Source organism: Vulpes vulpes, chromosome 7, assembly GCF_048418805.1.
Source record: "Vulpes vulpes isolate BD-2025 chromosome 7, VulVul3, whole genome shotgun sequence".
In the NCBI taxonomy this organism is placed as follows: domain Eukaryota; kingdom Metazoa; phylum Chordata; class Mammalia; order Carnivora; family Canidae; genus Vulpes; species Vulpes vulpes.
In genome coordinates this window covers 33,179,457-33,199,800 of record NC_132786.1, presented here as the reverse complement: position 1 = coordinate 33,199,800, position 20,344 = coordinate 33,179,457, and positions in this window count along the sequence as shown.

Sequence of the window (20,344 nt, the reverse complement as noted above, 5' to 3'; positions counted from 1 at the left end):
CAGCAGCAGTGACATCAGGCTCTGGTGACCACAGCCCTGAGGGCATGAGCCGCAGCCTCCTGCTCGGCAATGGAGGGAGGACCTTCCCAGGGCACTCTATCTGCAATTACTTTGGCTATGGTATGACCGATATTCTCACTTTATTCCTATTCATTTTCAATGCCTATTGCTTCAGAATTCCAAGCAAATCTGGGTGATACATGATAAGTTTTCAAAATAATCTTTTCTTGCTTCAATCAGCCAATATCAGTTTCAGTTGCTTGTGACATGTAACTCTGGCTGTGCTAAAAAAAATATATATATATATTTGTTCCAGCCAGCTGATAAGACTAGCTGGGCTCCTTGAAACTTGACCTTGAACCTTGAAAGAGAGTATTCCCTAAAGCTGTGATGCCATCCATCTGGCATCCATCCCCCCACCCAGAAATTTGCCCATAGTCATTGCTCACTAATATCTGCATCGCTTGTTCTTATAACCAAATGATTTAGTTCTATATATTCCACAATTAGTTGCTTTTAATATTTATTTCCCCCTTCAATTCTTACCTCTTATCCATCAAAACCCAAATGAATTCCTCTTCTCCAGAAAAATCTGTTCAACTGCTCTTTTTTTTTTCAACTGCTCTTTAAATATGTCCCCTCCCAGACGTTATCTCAATGTTTATAATAAATGTCAAATCATATGGCACAGCCTAAATTTGTGTTTCTAAAGAATTGCTCTAATATCTCTTTTATCTTTGCAGCTACGCTGTTAACTCTGAAGTTTCTGAGTTTCTTCAGCAAATTGGTGGATGGCTAGAACTGGTCCTTGCATTTGCTTTTTTTTTGTTTGTTTGTTTTTATTTCCAATATCCAGGACAATCATTTTTGTGTGAGCAAAACCATGTAATGATCTATCTAAACTGAAATCTTATCATGTCAGTTAGCAACTCCCTATTACTCATGAGATGGAGGCTCCTTAGTGGTATCTGACAATCCATCCCTCCATCTCTGGTGGCAAGGACTTCTGCAGGCTATTTCATGACCACCCTCTTTCATGCGCTTCTTGTTTTGTATACCCTCCTGGGTTCCCTGAGGTTCTCAGAAAGTCATCATTTAGCACATGCCTGCCTTCATGTGTGTGGTTGCACTTTTTCTCAGATTTTTCTTTTCCTAACACATAGATATTTACCCTGAAGAGTTTGCTTAAAGATTTCCTCCTCTCCAAAGTCTTTAGAACACCTGCACTGAGGCTGGTCAAATGGAGGGCAGGAAGCAGGCACCCTGATCCTAGCTTGGACACTAACTATATGTACCCATGGAAGTCATCAAACCCCATTGGGTCTCTTTAGCTCTCCTCAGTATTATTTGTGAAGACAGTCACAATGGGGAGACACCCAGATGACCGAAAGCTCAAAAAGATCTGAGTCTAGTTTATTGATTATAGGTTGATCCAAGATCCTTTATTTTTTGCGTTTAGAACTGCTGACTAGCACATGCCTCATGGGCCCTGAGATGCTATTCACTTCTTATATGGTGGAGAATTAGTTCCACAGTGTCCCTCCTGTCGAAAGTGAACATTCTCAAGACAAGAATGATCATGGGCCCCAGAGACTAGAAAAGAAGCTTATGGCTTCTGTCCCCGGCCAAGGAGAATAGGAATTTGGCCAGAGCAGAATAGAAAGATGACAGATTTGGAAGCTATGCTCAGGAGTGCTGGGTGCCTATAGGGAATAACACACTAGCATATTGCCTGTGCACTCTTTCTGAAGCAGTTGCTGCCAGCACGGGCAGACAAAGCCTATTTATTGAAGAGCATTGTTTCGGTTTTCCTACAGCTTCATGAGACAGCACAACGAGGCTTCTGAGTCCGCATAAAGCTATCGACTCGGGGAGAATGGTCTGCAACCTTCAATACACGCTCTTATCAGAACACAGAACAACTAAACACAAAGGACTCTTACAGAATAACCTCTGGTAAAATGTGACTGAATTCTGCATTAAGTAATTAAATGTGGCCTTTCTTATTGCCAGTCAGATGGATGCTGGGTATCGGGAAAGGAGGGTAGGGGAGAAGATGTGAGAGGTAAAACTTTGTGGTTAGGCAAACTGCTATATTTGGCTGAGCAGGGGGTAATACTAAAATGGCTTGTGAATTTTACAAAGCATGCTGTAATATTTTTCATTAACATTCCCTTTAGCTTTAATGGTAGGTAGTAACTGCTGACAGATGACAACCGTTGAGGTGGCCTGCTAGTACAGCTTATTCTCTGCAACGCAGAGTAAATGTGCGAATCCATTCCACTTAAAGTGGATACCTGGGGAGAATCAATTTGGTGGGCAAAACACGAGCTCCAGAAGCTGGTCATTCATCACTCCCTTATGGTTTGTTTCTAAGAAACTCAGCTTTAATAATCTGATGAAATCTACTTCTGTGACTGAAGCTCCTTCCATAGATGTGACATCCACGAGATCACCAAGGGAAGAGTGAAGACCGAGGCCATCCAGCTTGCAGCACATCTTGACACTCCCTGACATTATGATACTTGCTGACACTCTCTGACATCATGACACACCTTGAGATAGAGGAGACAGACAACCAGCTCTTGTAAATATATTCACAGAAATTAGTATAACCCACTTCCCTTTTTATAGGAAAACATCATTGGTATCGTTCCTCTGGATCACTCATCTCCTCTGCCATCATGATAACCAACAACACTGGAATGCAAGAGTCAAGAGAGCAGGAGGCTTGTATGCCTCAGTTTCTCTTCACGTAGTGGCCAGCAGAGTCTCTAGTGCATTGGAGTTGCTTAGTAAATATCAGCTGGCTGACAGAGGACCCCATAGTCAACAACTTGACACTCAACAAATGGACATGGGAAAGCAAGCCTGCAAAGATGAATCTAAAAAGCAAGACAAATGAATAAACAAATAAACAAACAAAAAATAGAATCAGACCTATAAATGCAGAGAATAAATGGGTAGTTGCCAGAGGGAAGGGGGTAGAGGAATGAGCAAAATAGATGAAGGGTCATGGGAGATACAGACTTCCAGTTTTGCAATGAGTAAGTCACAGGGACAAAAGGAACAGAGTGGGGAATGTAGTCACTGATATTCTAATAGTATTGTATGGTGACCAATGGTAACTCTACTGTGGTGAGCAAACTATAATGTATAGACCTGTGGTATCACTATGCTGCACACCTGAAACTAATGTAACATTGTACATCAACTGTATTCAAATGAAAACCAGAAAAAAGAAGAAGAAGAAGAAGAAGAAGAAGAAGAAGAAGAAGAAGAAGAAGAAGAAGAAAGAAGAAGAAGAAGAAGAAGAAGAAGAAGAAGAAGAAGAAGAAGAAGAAGAAGAAGAAGAAGAAGAAGAAGAAGAAGAAGAAGAAGAAGAAGAAGAAGAAGAAGAAGATCATCCTGGTCCCACCCCTCTTTGAAGGTGTTTGACTTAGTGATCCTGTCCAGTGATGAAGTCTTCCTCTTCTGGCCTCTAGCCTATTGGATCTATCTTTTCACTAGAAATTATGCTCCAAACCATATGTACCCTCCCTAACATCATTTTCATGTGTCCAATAAGATAAAGCTTATATAAAAAAAGAAAACCTACAGTAAGGGGGACGTCTGGGTGGCTCAGTGGTTGAGTGTCTGGCTCAGAGTGTGACCACAGAGTTGTGGGATCAAGTCCCGCGTTGGGCTTCCTGCATAGAGTCTGCTTCTCTCTCTGCCTATGTCTCTGCCGTTTTCTCTCTGTGTCTCTCATGAATAAATAAGATCTTAAAACAAACAAACAAACAAACAAACCTACAGGAAGAATTTTGGAAGTTTCTGTATTTGTTAACTAAATCTTTCCATTTGGGAAGTAGGTTTTGGGAAATCTCCTAAGGAAACAGGAGCCTTGACCCAGTTTCCAGCCATTCAGCTCCTTTGCATTCTATTTGAACACTGTGCCTTTTAACATTTCAGAATAAGACAAAAACAAACAGTCATACACGCAAAAAAATCTTTTGATTTGAAATGAAAAATGTGTACCAGGCAAGGAAAAGCTATTGGAAGAATGAAATGTCTGGAAACAAAGTAAAATTTAGGAAACCTGAAGGACTTAGCAAGCAGATACTGCTTGGTTTGAGTGTATGTGTCTGTAGGGGGGTGTTGATTTTCAAACATTAAAAGGATTGCAGCCCTCTGAGTTTCACGGTTGGATCATGGATCAGACATTGGTTAATTTCAAATCCTAAGTGTGATCAAAACAACAGAAACTGACACAGCATCCTGGTTTCTTTTTTTTCCAAGGCTTTGGGATAACAGGTCAACCTTCTAATGTTCAGTGGGAACAGGTGGCTGAGTGGAGCTGGGCAGGTCAGAATTCAGCATCCGGGGTTCCAGGGCACTGGTTTTGGTTACTTTACATCTTCCTACAGGCCTGGCCTAAATGTATGGTACTGCCATCCTGGATCTCCCAGTGAGAGATATAATTTTGCACATTCTTAAACCATGCCATTTTTCATTGTGAAAATTCCACAACAGAGAGAGTGTACGACAGCCCTGAGACAAATGAAACAAAATCATGTCTGTCTACCTGGTAGATTACATTAACAACAGACAGCAAAATGACTCCATTTGTGGCTCTCCCCAGTCTCCTCAAAATTTAGTCCTAATGGTTTGTGCTTTTTTGGAGCAGCTCTTTAAATCAGAAGGAACAGGAAATAATCTACTGAGCACACTTTGTTTTTCTCTCCTGCTTTCTTGGTCCTCTTGCAGCTCTGCTTACTTTTGTTTTCCAACAGTGACAATGAAAGTCTTCTCAGACTAAAGAAAAGCTGAGGAGACACGGAAGCCCCAGACTTTGAGACTCCTTACCTTCATTGCCAGACTCCTGGGACATGATCCTGGAGAGAAGCTTTCAGCTCTGGGTAGGGCCCGGGAGTCTGCATTTCTAACAGGCTCCCAGGTGGTGCTGATATTGCTGGTTGACAGACATCCTTTAATCCTTGAGAGTTGTGTACTAACTTGTGACCTGGAAGCAAGTCAAAGTCTAGGGACATCAGCTTGCTTCCTTCCTTCCTTCCTTCCTTCCTTCCTTCCTTCCTTCTTTCTTTCAAGATTTTATTTATTTATTCATGAGAGACACAGAGAGAGAGAGGCAGAGACATAGCCGGAGGAAGAAGAAGGCTCCATGCAGGGAGCCTGATGCAGGACTCGATCCCTGGACTCCAGGATCACACCCTGAGCCAAAGGCAGATGCTCAACCACTGAGCCAACCAGGTGCCCCGAGTTTATGTATTTCTAAAGTTGGGTTAATAATATCAACCAGGGCAGCCCCGGGGGGCTCAGTGGTTTAGCACCACCTTCAGCCCAGGGTGTGATCCTGGAGACCTGGGATCGAGTCCCATATCGGGCTCCCTGCATGGAGCCTGCTTCTCCCTCTGCCTGTGTCTCTGCCTCTCTCTCTCTCTCTCTCTCTCTCTCTCTCTCTCATGAATAAATAAATAAAATCTTAAAAAAATAATAATCGTATGAACACCCATCTCACAAGGCTACTGGGAGACATAAAGTGAGAGCTAGATGTTTAGTGTACTTACAGGTGTGCACGTATATTGCATTTATTGTAATGCTGCATATAAATATTATTCATTATTCATGAACCCAGATCCATTCTTTATCAAAACCATCATTATGACAAGGGGCAAATGAGAACCCTGCCCACAATTTATCTTCCAGGATTTCTCTTTCTCTTCACAATAGCCTTGGCTATTCGCATTAACAGGATTTCATTTGATTAAAAATCTAGGAGGAAGGTGAGTGTAGATAAGGCCTCTGGACACAAATAGACCTGCTCTGGCCACAAAGACCATTTCCCTGCACATGAGAAATTGCAAGATATGAGGCCTTCAGGAAATCTTAACCTCAGTGCCATTCGTATTCTCATTTGATTGTTACTACCAAAGAATGAGTAGATAAGAAAGATGAGAGATTTTAAGACCAGTTTAGATGCAAATGAAAGTACAAGGAAGCTGCACTCCCTTGGGAAAAGACTGTAATTACCCAAACAAGCTGCTATTTTCGATGCTTCCATTTTGGATCCCTGTCTGTCTGTCCATCTGTCCACATGGGAGCGGGCATCTCTCTCTCTCTCTCTCTCTCTCTCTCTCATACACAGCTAGGAACATAAACTTCAGAAAGGAGCTGGTTTCTGAACGGCTAGCTTTGAGTCAAAATTGATAGTGACTCACTGCTTTTTGAAATGGTCTCCTTGCAGACTTGGTTTATCATATAAGAGGAGGAAGTAATTTGTCCCTGATACAGCCAGATATAGTATTCAATTTAGAAGAAAATATTTTTCCTTTAAGTGTGCCTGTTTTTATAGGGCTTTGCGTAGGGAACTGGCTGTAACTGACCCAGGATGGGAGTATTCTGTTGCAATTAAACCAGTGCAGGACATGGCATTCAAGGCTGAAACCAAGGAACTGACCTCAATTTTTGAAAGCAACAAAAATTGGGAAGGTACTTTCCTTGAATGCAAGAGGAACAGGCTCTGGTTAACTTTTTTTGAAAAGGAGGATCAATAAGAAAGGCAGAGGGTGAATACAATGAGGGTGAAAAGGAGGTGCCAGAGTCAAGCTTGTAAGAGAACAAGGCAGCTCTAGGTGGGGCTAGCAGCAGGAACAGCTCCACAAGTCCCCAGCAGCCTGAACAAGCTCTGAGGCTCCCATCTTTCCCTGAGAAATGAGAGTCCCAAATGAAAGTCTGATGAGCCGCGTTTTGGGTGAAAGGACGTGGAGAGAGAGTATTTGCACAAGATGCCTTTGAGAACAGTTTTTACAGTGGGAGCACCAGGATTTAAAACCCCAGGAATTGAGTGGAGGTGCTGGGTGCAGTCTTTCTGTGCATGTTTGTAGGACGTAGATCTTGGTGACAATTGCTAGAATTGGCCTCTCTTTATGTGTCAGCCTGGGCTTGCGTTCCGAAATTACAAAAAAAAAAAAAAAAAAAAAAAATTAAATCCTAACAAACCTAAGCAGACTCAGTAAAGACAGGAGTCAAGAAAGGAAGCTTAATTAGATGGAAAATAAGGTTCAAAGCAGACTGGGGGAATGGAAAGGAAAAAGGCAGCTTTCTGGTCAACTTTTCTTTTAGTTCAGATGGATTAATTTGGCCTCAAAAATTAAGACAGTCTGTGGAATATACATGCAGGACATGGCAGTCTTCCTGGTAGCTGGCTGCTGAAAGTTATTATAGACCAGAGCCCAAGGCCCAAGGGCCACGCTAAGACTTTGGTGAAGGATAATAAAGTAAAGAAATAATTCAGGATCTATAGTAACATATAAAAAACAAAGAAATCTATGGTCTCCGGGAGAATGAGGGAAGTAAGAAAGGGCACCATCATTTCTAATCACTGAACAAATAACCATGGCAAACTCAGGCCAAGTTTGGACTGTCACTGATAGCAAGGAGTCTGATCTTAGGGTTTGGAGTCTCTGGGCAGTGGCTGCATGAACACTCTGGTCCAGTAAAGGACTTTGTTTCTGCTGGATTTGATAATATTTTAGGACCAGCTCTTACATTACAGAGATCAAGTTCTAAAAACATGTTCATCTGGGGGAGCCTGGGTGGCTCAGTCAGGTCAGCTTCCAATTCTTGATTTCTACTCAGTTCATGATCTCAGGGTTATAAGATGCAGCCCGGAGTCAAGCTCCATGCTGAGCTAGGAGCCTGCTTAAGATTCTCTTTCTTCCTCTTCCTCTGCCCCTCTCCCCTTCACCTGCTCATACATGTGTGCTCTCTCTTTCTATGTCTCTTAAGAATAAACAAACAAATATGATCATCTGTCCAATGATTCTGCTATATGTTCTCCCGCTCCTTGAAACAGGGCATCTGGTGTAAGATGATAAAAGATACAGCTTGGTAGGCCTTTGTCAATTTGTACTATCGCTTCTCTCTCTAGTCCAACGTGCTCAGCATCTAACTGATTCTTCCATCTAAGAAAGCTGAATGCAGAGTTGAAATAAATCCTGAGTCCATATTTCCCATTTGAGGAGGTAAAATATTTTTCCTTCAATTATCCATTCTCATGAGAACTTCAGTTCCACTGGAGATGGAGCAAGTGTAGACAGTCAACAGATTCAGCCATCTTGCTGAATGTGACCAGATGAGCAGAGGCTAACAATGTTCCTCAAACAATGGCAAGCTTTAGACACTTTTATTCAGGAAAATATATTTGGAGATATAATAAGGAAGTCTCAATTCCCTAGTGGAGAAATGAGAATGACCCTACCCTGTAAATCTATATCATGGTTTAAGAATGGAGACTCCGCTGAATCCAGCTAACTACAGAACTCAGTGGAAGCCATCTTTGTCAACCTGACTTAACTCTTGCCCAGAAAGATAAGGCCATAAAACAATAAAAAAAAATTTCACTGTTTGCTTCAGGGAATTTCTGCAAATCAATTTATGGGAACAAACAGTTTGCTCATATGGGTAAATAGCTCTCCTATCAGGATAAACACATTGTTCCCTTGGGCAAATAGCTCACTTAGCAAACAAAGAATTTCCTTACCAAGATTGACTTTAAGACCATCACCTCCTGGAGTCCACCAATCTTTAAGTATCATGCCCCAAAAACCGTTATTTGAATCTAATCAGCTCTCTACCTTCAAAGATCTGCCCAAATAACAAAACTCTTTAAATACCTTCCCCTGAACTCTCACTTTTGAGATACCGGAAAGTTCATACTGGGGTTGTATCTTCCCCTACTGCAGTGGGCCAAATAAACTTAGGGTTACATCATTGGTATGTTTTCTGATGTTCTTTGGGGAGTCCAGAGTTGACTCTTCCATTTCTTCATGCACTGCTTACTGGCCCATCTTGGGAAACTTCTTTGCTCTGCCGAGAATCTTGCAACAGAGGTGGAGAAGACATGCAAACCTAACATAATGAGCGAAGGATGGAGTAAGGAGTGGCAGGATCCTGTTATTTTTGTCAGTTCTCTTTAAGAAGTCTGTCTCAAACCAGAAAGAGTGACAATTCTCCCAGCTTACTGTGAAGGCAATTCAGACAAGTATCAATGTAAATAATATGGAGGCTTTCTCATAAAACAGAAATTTCTATCTTTCCTTCTCTATAATTGGCAGAAAAAGAAAAAAGAAACCTAAAACTTCAGATCCTTAAGTATTTAGCCATGCTTGTTGTGAATTCAGAGTCCAAGTGTATTATTCCTCTTGTTGGGGGAGTGTGTCAGTGAAAGCTGTCAGTGGTACCCTGGGCGGGAGAGCATGTGATCTCTGAGCTTGATGCGCAGCCTTGAGGAACAGGTATTCTGTTACTTACAAAGAAGTGAAAGCCAAGCAGTGGAATAACTAAGTTAGCTATTCTGACACTATTGTTTTCAAGAGCTGTGACCATCATTGACATTTCCATGGCATTTTAAGGCACTCCACAAAATATCTTATAAATACTACCTAGTGCATAGCCTGACCTTCCACTTAAAATACAGCTACTTATGAGATTTATTTTTTCTGCTCTACATTTTTTCTTTCTTTCATGCTGTCCATGTATGGTTATTTATTTATACCACATCTACTTCCACCAAAATGATTTGAGGCAGCTTACAATAGAAGTAAAAATGAGGCCAAAATGTGCATCCCATTAGGAGTAAAATACAGGCTGCATACACTTTTCATAAATTTTTTGGCAGTATTTACAGCTCCTTATCCCTGTAGTCCAATGTGCTTAGCATCTAATTGCAAATCTTCCTTCTAAGAATATTCTGCAGAGTTGAAGAAAATCCTGAATTCATATTTCCAAATCCAAGGAAGTGAAACTTTTTTCCTTTACTTGTCAGTTCTCCTAGAGAACTTTAATTCCATTGAAGGTGTCAGACTAATAATGACAATCTTAATTCAAAATAACGTATCACATAGGCACACACACACACACACACACAGAGTCAATTAATCCATCTAATTCTCTCCCTATTTCCACTTGGAGTGGATCATTTAATTCAAGATGTAGCACACTTTTCTGGAAAGGGCCAGGTAGTATATATATTTGGCTTTGCAGGCCATATGATGTCTGTTACAGTTATGCAACCCTGCTACGGTATGTAGCACAAAGGCAGCCAGAGATAATATGTAGAGTATTCATGTGACTGTGTTGCAATAAAACTTTATTTACAAAAACAGATGGGGAGCTGGATCTGGTCTACTTGCCAGTTTGTTGACTCTTTTCCTCATGCTTTCCATTACTCCAATCTAGATTCAGAGTAAAAAGGTAAATTAAATAAATAAACAGTCAATAACAGACAAAGTCGATAGGAAATGGCTATTGGCCATTTATTCTCATTATTTCTGTGCCTCCATTGTGTTTGGATAGACCATATTTTTGTTATTCCTGTTGTAGTGGGATGAATAGTAGCTTCAATGATATGTCCATATACTAATCCCTGGAACTAGTAAATACTATCTCGTTTGGAAAAAAAGGTTCTTTGCAGACATGAGGAAGTGAAGAATATTGAGGCGAGAAGATCATCTTGGATGATCTGTGTACATCCTAAATTCCATCACAAGTAGCCTTAAAAGAGAGAATCCAGAGGAGATAAGGCATATACACATAGGAGAATATGATGTGAAGATAGAGGCAGATATTGGAGTGATGTGACCATAAGTCAAGGAATGGCAGCAGTCACCAGAAACTAGAAGAGGTAAGAAATAGATTCTTGCCTGGAACATCCAGAGGACGTTAGTCCTGTGAAACTAATTTAGCCCAGTGAAACATGTTAAGCATCTGGCCTCCAGAACAGTGAGAGAATATATTTCCATTGTATTAAGTTATCCATTTGTGGTCATTCATTATATCATTCATAGAAAAGTAATATACCTATACCTCCTTTCTCTGGATTGGAAATTATTCTCTTTTCCCCTAACCCTAAAAAACACATTTGACTTGTCAAAGTATACATTTAACTATGATTTCTATATTCCACTGGAACCACAAGAGAAATAAGTATATCTTAATTCTAATGATGCCATTTCAAATTCCAGGCTATTATCGAATAATCTTAATTTTCTTTATATTCAAATCCCCAAATCATTCTTAAAATTTTACTATTATTTTCTTTTTTTCTTTAGAACTAATGATTATTTACCTATTTCCTCATATTTAGCAAGTTTATCAGTTTGCTTATTATTAATTATAGTTAATCTTTACTTCTGTATTTAATTTTCTTCTTGTTGAGCATATCCTTTAGAAGATAATTCAGTAGAAGTCTATAGAGGAAAAAATTCTTTGTTTTATTGAAACTCCTTGTCTTATCAGAAAAAAACAATTTGCAATTTGCCTTTATTAAATGGTAGTTGAGCTGGATATAGAATTCTAGTTAGACAATTTTTCCTTTCAATGTTTTGAAGATATCATTTCATATTATCTCATCTGTACTGTGCTGCAAAGAGATTGGCTGCAAGTCAAATTTACAAAATCAGCCTTCCCCTTAGGGTTGCTTTTATGGTCATCTTCATTTTCTTTGCTGTTCTACAGACAGTTTTCAAGGATTTATTTATTTATTTATTTATTTATTTATTTATTTATTTATTTATAATAGACAGAGAGAGAGAGAGAGAGAGAGAGAGGCAGAGACACAGGTGGAGGGAGAAGCAGGCTCCATGCTGAGAGCCTGACGCGGGACTCGATTCCAGGACTCCAGGATCGCACCCTTGGCCAAAGGCAGGCACTAAACCACTCAGCCACCCAGGGATCCCCCTAACAGTTTTGACTAGAAGCTCAGAATTTGGCAGGCTTCTTCAATCTCAGAATCCATGTATACCTTCCACTCTTGAAAATTTTTCAATAATCTTTTAAATATTTCACTTCTCTCTTCTTTTAAAAAAAATTCTGGAATTTAAAGATGCATATGTTAAAACTTTGTGTACTATCTGTAATGTCTTTTAGCCTTGCTTTTATATTTTTCATTGATTTCTTCCTCTGGGTTGTGTTATCAGTAATTCCTCACTTTTCTTCCCTATAGGTTAACTAATTCTCTATCAAACCTCCTTTTTCATCCATCCATTGAATTATTACTTTTAGTGATTGTGTTTCTTCATCGTTAGTTTGATTTGTATCTTTTAAAAGTCTTCCTATCTATCTTTCATGGTGTCTTTTCTCTCATTGTGATTTTTACTTTTTCTTTTTTGTTCCTTAGTACTTCTAAATAAACTTATAGTCTCTTTTAGGTTGTTCTATTATACCTTGTAGTTTTAGTATGTCAGGTCACATATAAGGTAGAGCTTCTCCTAAAGGATTTACCTTTTCTTATTCTGAGCTTATATGCAGTGGGAGTTGATTTTTCTATGGGAAATGTGTGCACCATGAGTTTGGGAAATTGTCAGATAGAATGCTATGTCATGAGCTTCTCCTGCAGAGTGCTAGGGAAATTGCTTCTCTGAGTTCAGTTCATCTATTAATTCACCTTAAGTCTCACATAAGTCTTGAGATCTATAATGTCTTACTGCAAGTTCATTTTCCATGGAGGTCTTTTTGCTTGTTTGTGTGTGTGTATGTGTGTGTGTGTGTGTGCATACAAAGTGTCTCTGTACCTTAGGTTGTTGTGTTTCCAAATAGAGCACCATAGCCTGAGCTTCTACTCTGCACCCTAGAGAGACTATTTATAAACCAAAGTATAAACTCAGCTCAGTTTTTACATTAGTTCATATACTGGGGTATTTGCAGCACATGAGCTATGAATTCAAGTGTCACATCAGTCCATGGGGGAGTCTTGAGATTTGCAATATTTTATTGTGAGCTCACTTTCAATGAGAATTTGTGGGTTTGTTTGTATGTGTGTATGGTAGGAATTGAGGGATATCTGTGGGCAATATCATTTGGCTATGTATAAATAAAATAGTACAGCATGTGCTTTTCCTGGAGGTCTCATGTAATTTGCTATTCTGAATTCAGTTACTATGTTAATTCATCGAAATGAGTAGCACACGTCACATAAATTAAGATTTCACATCTGTCTATGGTGAAGTCTTGGGATTTTCACAAGAGAATATTCTTCCCTCTGAAAGACCCTGGAGGATATGTTCTCTTGCTGCTGTCCATGGCGGTGGGTGTTTTTTTACTCCCTGTTCCTAGAAAAGCAAGTCTTGCAGAGACTTTTCTGGATACCTCATTCTTAGTTCTAACTGTCCATCTCATGCAGTCTTTAAGGTTACAGCTTTTGTGCCTGGGTGGACATTGAATCATAACCTCCCTTGAAGTGTGCACACTTATATCTAGATCTATTACCTTCTGGACTTCCACTGGATCAGCCTGTATAATAAATGGTTATGAATCCTCTATTACTGAGAAAGAAAGTAATTTTACCATCTTTCAAACCTGGTTATATATATTTCTGATTTTCTTTCATCCAGGATTACTACATGCTTGAAGCTAGAAGGGGGTCTACATGAGCTTAAATCTTCCATGAGATTGGAGTTGAAGATATTATTGCTGAAGATATTTCTTAGCAACTCTAAAGTCAAAGAAGCCAAGAGCTAAAGGAGATCTCTCAGGTAATGTTCAAAAGTGAGCTGTGAATCATCAGCAAAGTGAGCGCTGGATGTTGAAGCAGGATGATGAGTGAGAAATTGGCCAGTGAGTCAAGAGTCAGGATACACACAGATAAAGCAGATGAGAGACGGTGATCGAGAAGATGAGATGGATATCAGGCTTGAAATGAGTGATGCAAGGACCGCAGAAATGGGAATCTCCCATGTGCCTCCTGCTGAATTGGGCAGCAATCCATGAATGGAGTCAACCAGGACCATAAATCAGAACATCTGAGACACATCTGGAGGGAGGATGGTGAGCAGATCTATGCTACTCAACGTGTGGTCTGTGCACGTTAGCATTGCCTGTCAGCATTGTCTGAGCATGTCAGAAATGCAGAATCTCAGGCCCATCTCAGAGCCACTGAATCAGGACCTGCATTTAACAAATTCCCAGGTGACTTACCTAACTCAATTTAAGGTTCAAAGGGCACTTGCGTAGCATCCTGATTTAAACTATAGATTGGAGATTAGAGAGAACTCAATCTGCAACTTATTAGCCATGAAAACTTGGAGAAGTTAATTTCCTCATCTGTCAAATGAGGCTCAAATCCACTTCACCAGATTTTTGTGAGATTAAATGAAATAATATATCTAAAACAATTAACAGAGTCTGGTTCATAGTGAGAGGTTTAAAAATGTTGATTATTTTGAAAAGAGAGTTATCCTATCTAAAATCAAATATATATGTTCAAAAAAAATTAAAATCTGGTATTTAAAATCTGGTCCTTAAAATCTGGTCCAGTTATTTTTTTAACATCTATTATTTTCATGCTTCAGTGATTCACTATCATTCAACAAACATGGAGCAGTCACCTATATAATGCCAGCAATTATATTAGACACTCTATGTAGTTAAAAATGAATAGAATGGCCCTTGCCCTTGGAGAGCTTGCTATTTCAGAGGAAAGGACAGTCAATAAGAGATGTGTGATGGTTAGGCTGAGTCTAAATATATGAGTAGGACTTTACTGAGAGGAAAAGGGGAAAGCCATCCCAGGAAGAGAGAAACATTTTCTATTCTCAAATTTAGGCAGCAAATCTGACAGTCTGTCAAGATTCCCAGAACAGTACTGAACATGGTCGTAGCCAATGTATCAAATTCCACCAGCAAGTAGGAATAAAAATAGAACACATTTGTGGAATAACTACTATGCTGTCTTGCTGAAACTTTGATGAGACCAATGGTGGCACTTCTAAGTCTTTATATAGGAATTTACATGGAATTTATATTTTACCCTCACAGTTACTCCCAGAAAGTGATACTATTAAGGTTTCTCCTTACAGATGAAGATGCTGACTTACAGCAAGGCCGAGTCAGGAGCAGAGCTGGGATTTGAACTTAAGCAGATTGGCTCAGAGTCTACCCTTAGCCATTGTGTCGCACTGCTTCTCAGTAGACAACATGGCTTAAAACATTTTAAACCTTTGGTTGGTACATGCAAACATTTTTTTTGCTTCCTTTTTAAGATTTTATTTATTCATCTATTTATTTATTTGACAGAAAGAGAGGAAAAAAGAGAGAGAACAAACAGGAGGAGTGGCAGGCAGAGGGAGAGGGAGCCTAATGCAGGGCTCCATCCCAGGATCCTGGGATCATGACCTGAATCAAAGGCAGAAACTTAACTGACTGAGCCACTCAGGCACACCTATATGTAGACATCCTTAATAAGAATGTTTATCAGGAAAAATGGAGTATCAGAGGGTTCCTTCTTTTTCCCTTAGCATTGTTCTTCTTGGCTCTCCAATGGAGCAGAAGGACACTTGCAGGCAGAAGTAGTATTTTTAAAGTTTTACTAACACTTCTATAGGTACAGGATCCATAGCAGTAAGCATCTTATAATACAAAACAAAACAGCAACAACAATAAAATCTATTGGGAAAAAAATATGTAGGTGTATCTCCATTTGGCCATCATGTAGAAACTAAGATAAGATGGAACTTTATACCACACCTAACTGCAAAACAGAAGGAAGAAGCAGAGAGGGCATCATAACTGTCCTTAGAAATCCAAATACTTTCTAGGAAGAAGAATGGATATTTTTATTTATTCGACTGAGAAGGAGTGGATAGGGGAGGGGCAGAGAGAGAGAATATCAAGTAGACTCCCCACTGACTTGGAGTCCCACAGGGGAGGGGCTCAACATGGGTATCAATCCCATGATCCATGAGATCATGACCTGAGGCAAAACCAAGAGTCGGACACTTAAGTGACTGAGTCACCTAGACACCCCAGGTGCCTCACACTCAATAAAGTAGATCCAGGAGCAACAAGGAGAAATCTCTTCTCTCATTTAATGAAATGATAATAGTCAGAACTATCCAAAACCAAGAAAGTTCCTCAGGAAGAATTCCTGTCAGCATATATGGGGTGACCAATGGAAGGAAAGGTCAAACAGAGTCTTCGAATACCTCTTACAGGTAATCTTTAATATCCGTTTATATCACTTTATATTACATTAGACTATATACACAAGAACATTGGTGAAACAAGAAAGAGAAGTTTATTTCTTATATGTAAAGAAGCCCAAAGATAGGTAGCCAGTTTGGGGCATATATGCCAGCTTCAGCCAAGAGAAATACAGGCTCCTTTGTTTCTGATCTTCAAAGTCACCTCATGGTGCATTATGATTGCTGGAGCTCCTGTCTGTGCATTATCCAGACAGCAGAAACCAGGAAGGAGGAAAAAAAAGTGTTACTCTAATGGAATCAGCTTACTTTAGGAATCGGTCTTCAAGGTCATAATGAAAATTTCTGTCATTTGTCATAATTTAGTTACATGACCATATCAGCCACAGAGATGTGGGAAATAGACTCATTAATAACTCAGAATCATGATTCTTCCACTTAATAATATAGAGAAAATAGATATGGTAGCCTTTACCATGCCTTTCAGCCTGAAGACTCTTATTCAGCTTTATTCTTCCTTTTCTCTTTTCTTTCCTCCATTCACTTGAAAAATATTAAGCTCTTACTGTGCTAAACAGTGCAAGGCATAAGTGGAACCCACGCACATACACAAGTAAGTCATGATCCCCGGAGGTATTTGATTCTGAGGAATATTTAGTAGTCCTGTAGTATCTAGGAGGGAGAGGATTTCCTTTCTTAGAATTTTAAATAATCCATATTCTCTAACATTTTAACTACCAAGATGAAATAAAGGATTTCAAATTAACACTGCAGACCCTCTTCTGTTCTCTTCCTTGAGTTTCAGACATCAAACGAATAACTTGCTGGATTTACCTAGCTTTATGTGAAGGGCATCTCAAACACAACTTGACCAAAAACCAGTCAATCAATCAATCCTTCAACTCAAGCCTGAATGAATCAGGGTCCAGTCAGGAAAGTAGAAAGTATACTAGGTATCACAATAAAGAGGATTTAATATAAGGAATTGGCTAAACTGGACTGGGAAAAAAAGAGAGAGGACAGTGAGTAAAAACAGACAGTATCTGCATGAGGAAGGTCGACCTCAGGGCAGGGTAGCAAAGACAAGCTAGGGGTTCTGGAACTTACAGGCTTGGAGAAGAAGCTTTTTTTTTTTTTTTTAAGGACTTTATTTATTTATGAATGAGAGACAGAGAGAGAGACAGAGAGGGACAGAGACACAGGCAGAGGGAGAAGCAGGCTCCCTGCAGGGAGCCTGACGTGGAACTCGATCCCGGGTCTCCAGGATCAGGACCTGGGCTGAAGGCGACACAAAACCGCTGAGTCACCCGGGCTGCCCACTGGAGAAACTTAAAGCTAGAGCCCAGCTCCTCTGGAGGGGGCCCTGCTAACTTATTAAAATGCCACAGCCTCCAGGCAGAACTGGGACTCAGCCCCCTGAGGAGAAGGTAATGTCTGCTTGGTGCTTATGCCTTTCAGGATGCAATGAAGCTTTTGGATGTGCCAGTAAAAAAGAAAAAAAAATTTTAAAAAATTTTAAAAAAAGAAGCTGGAGATAGAAGCCAATGCTGTGGCCAGAGTGAAGGGCCAGTGCTGAAGCGAGTCAGTCTATACTGGCTGACAGCAGCAGGAAGCAAATCAGGAAGGGGCCAGGCTCTGGCTTGCCTCTGCCTTGTATTTCTCTCTGGGCCCCCATCAGCGGGATCCAGCTGACAAAAGAGAAGCCCAGGGGCACTACCCCGGTTCCATGAAGCAAGGAACGGAGGACAGTGGCTTGTGCACACACTTCCTACACACTGAACTTCCATGTGTGTAATAGCAACCTGACCTTTGTGCTTTTACCTGAATGCAGCCATGGTTGCTTGTTCACCCTCTTCCAAAAAAATGGCAAATAGAACATCTATCCTGAAAATCATCTCAAGTTCCTCTTAGCCTTTTACATCTTTGTTGCAATTTGTCCCCAACCCTGTGCCCTCCCCAGCTCCACCTTGAAGACTTGGCCGTTGGGGGCGGGGGCAGAGGGGGGAACATGAGCTTGCAACAGTCAGTTGCAATGGACTCAAATGGTCTGCCCGGCCTTTCTGTCCTGTCTTGGATCAGAGCTGCGTACCGTGTGACAGAAAGTTCTACGTGCTCTCTGAATGACGCTGGTCCTTTTTCTCTTTGGACCCCAATGATGCCACACAGCCTCCTTCAAAATAAAATCGAGACCCGTGGCTTGGCCCCAGGGAGGCTTCTCAGCCCCATTCTTTATGACCTCAAGCGCTACCCTCGACCGGTAGGTCTTGCAAAATTCCCCAAAATTCATACTCTGTTGTAGTTCACTCCTCTCTCCTCTGCGTGGAATGCCTTTGCCACCTTCCTTTCTTTCTTTCTTTCTTTCTTTCTTTCTTTCTTTCTTTCTTTCTTTCTTTCTTTTTTTCTTTCTCTTTCTTTTTCTTCTCTTAGGATTTTATTTATTTATTCATGAGAGACACAGGTTGAGAGAGAGAGAGAGAGGCAGAGACACAGGCAGAGGGAGAAGCAGACTCCATGCAGGGAGCCTGATGTGGGACTCGATCCTGGAACTCCAGGATCAAGCCCTGAGCCAAAGGCAGGCGCTCAACCACTAAACCACCCAGGCATCCCTGCCACCTTTCTTTTTACCTGGCTACTGTCTTGCAAGACCCAGCTTAGGCATGGTATCCTTTAAGAGGTCTTTCCTAAACCCTCCATCCCTGTGCACCTGCTTCAGGCTCTCCTCACACCTCCATCATTTTACTCGCCTTATTATACAGTGATGTCATTTAGAAGCATCTCTTTCCCCTTGGACTAGAAGTCCCTTCAAAGCAGAGGTTGTATCTTGTTTCTGCCTTTCCGTCTCTGGCAGATAAGGAGGAGCGGGCATGAAACATGTGCTCAAAATGTGTTAACCGGTGCGAGTGACGTTCAGTTCAACCCATCCCCAATTCGGCCGACTAGCTCCCTAGAAGTCATCTTAATATAATTCTCTAGTTAACTTATTTTTGAAAGTCGATGCTTTGTTCCCTTCCACCTATGGAATTGGAGAGCATACCCCATTTTCCCCTGAAGTGCACATAATGGGTTTGGCTTAGAAGTGATAGATGAAGTTCCAACACTTAACCTTTACTTTGAGGAGGAAGCAGCATGCTAATTAGTAATGATGCCCCCCTGGGGCTCCTGCTGAATGTCCTGGAGGTGCTGGCCTGGAATCTATTCTAATGGAGCCAAAAACACAGCTTCCCAGCTTTTTTGTCTCAGCCTGTTTGGGTCCACTGTGCCTTTCTCAGCTATTGAATTTGAAACAAGGGCACTTCCCAGACAAAGGAGGAGAAACAGTCCCCAGTGTATCCTGTAGTATGGCTGGAGGACCAGAACCGGTTTATGTCGGTCTGCTCTGCTCTCAAACAGGCCCTGGAGCCTTCCCTCTACCCCCCAGACCCACTGCTGCCCCCCCTCCCCCGCCCCTTTTAGGAGAGAGAAATGGGCTGTCTCTAAGCCTGGTGCCTGACCTCACGTTCTTTACTAGATGCATGGAGTTTGTAAAATGTGTTCACCATGTTCTGGTGACTGATTTCTTATGTTAAACAAAGAGCAACTGGGAATAAAAGTCATTGAGTTGGACCCTGGGGTGTATTAGGTTGCACAGGGTAGCGCTGAGCTTTAGCCACACAATAAAATTCCCGCTGGGCTTGATGATAACGTCGGGATAGAACCACTAGAGTCGTGCGCTAGAGTCTCACTCGATCCCCTGCCTCGGGAATAATGAGCGGCTGACACCGTTAACGCATCGGCTGCAAACTCTGTGGAAAAAAGAGACTGACTTGTTTCAATTTTGCTCATTTGCAGATCCATTCCCAATGTGCTGAAACAAGCTTATTTGTCCTTTGCAAACAGTCCCTAAGAGCAGAAACCCGGTCCCATACTCCCAAGTGTTCTCTGCATGACAGTTGGCCGCTCCTCAAAGGCCAGCTGGTTTGCTTTACTTGCTTAGTTTCAAATCTTGAGATCGACGAAGAGATTAATTACATTTTTATTTCTCTTTGCAAGTCTACAAAAGGCTGAATACAACAACAACAGCCAATCTGAGATTAATATTCATGAAACCCTACAGATCACAAGGGGAGGGATGGGGAAAAGGTCTTTTTATTTAAATATAGAAAAGAAAAATAAAGACAAACTTTCAAGAGCATTTCATGAGCATGAATAAGTACTATTAAGAATGTGAACCAAGGTTACTTCTATCACCTTTAAAAGAAAGCCAGGAAGGGAGAAAGCGGAATGGAAGCATGGAAGGAAGCTGAAGAGCAGGTGTATACTTGTGAGAGGGATGGAGGGGCCAGAGCTCTTAGTTGGGGTGGTACTTGACATTTCCAAGCAAGTTT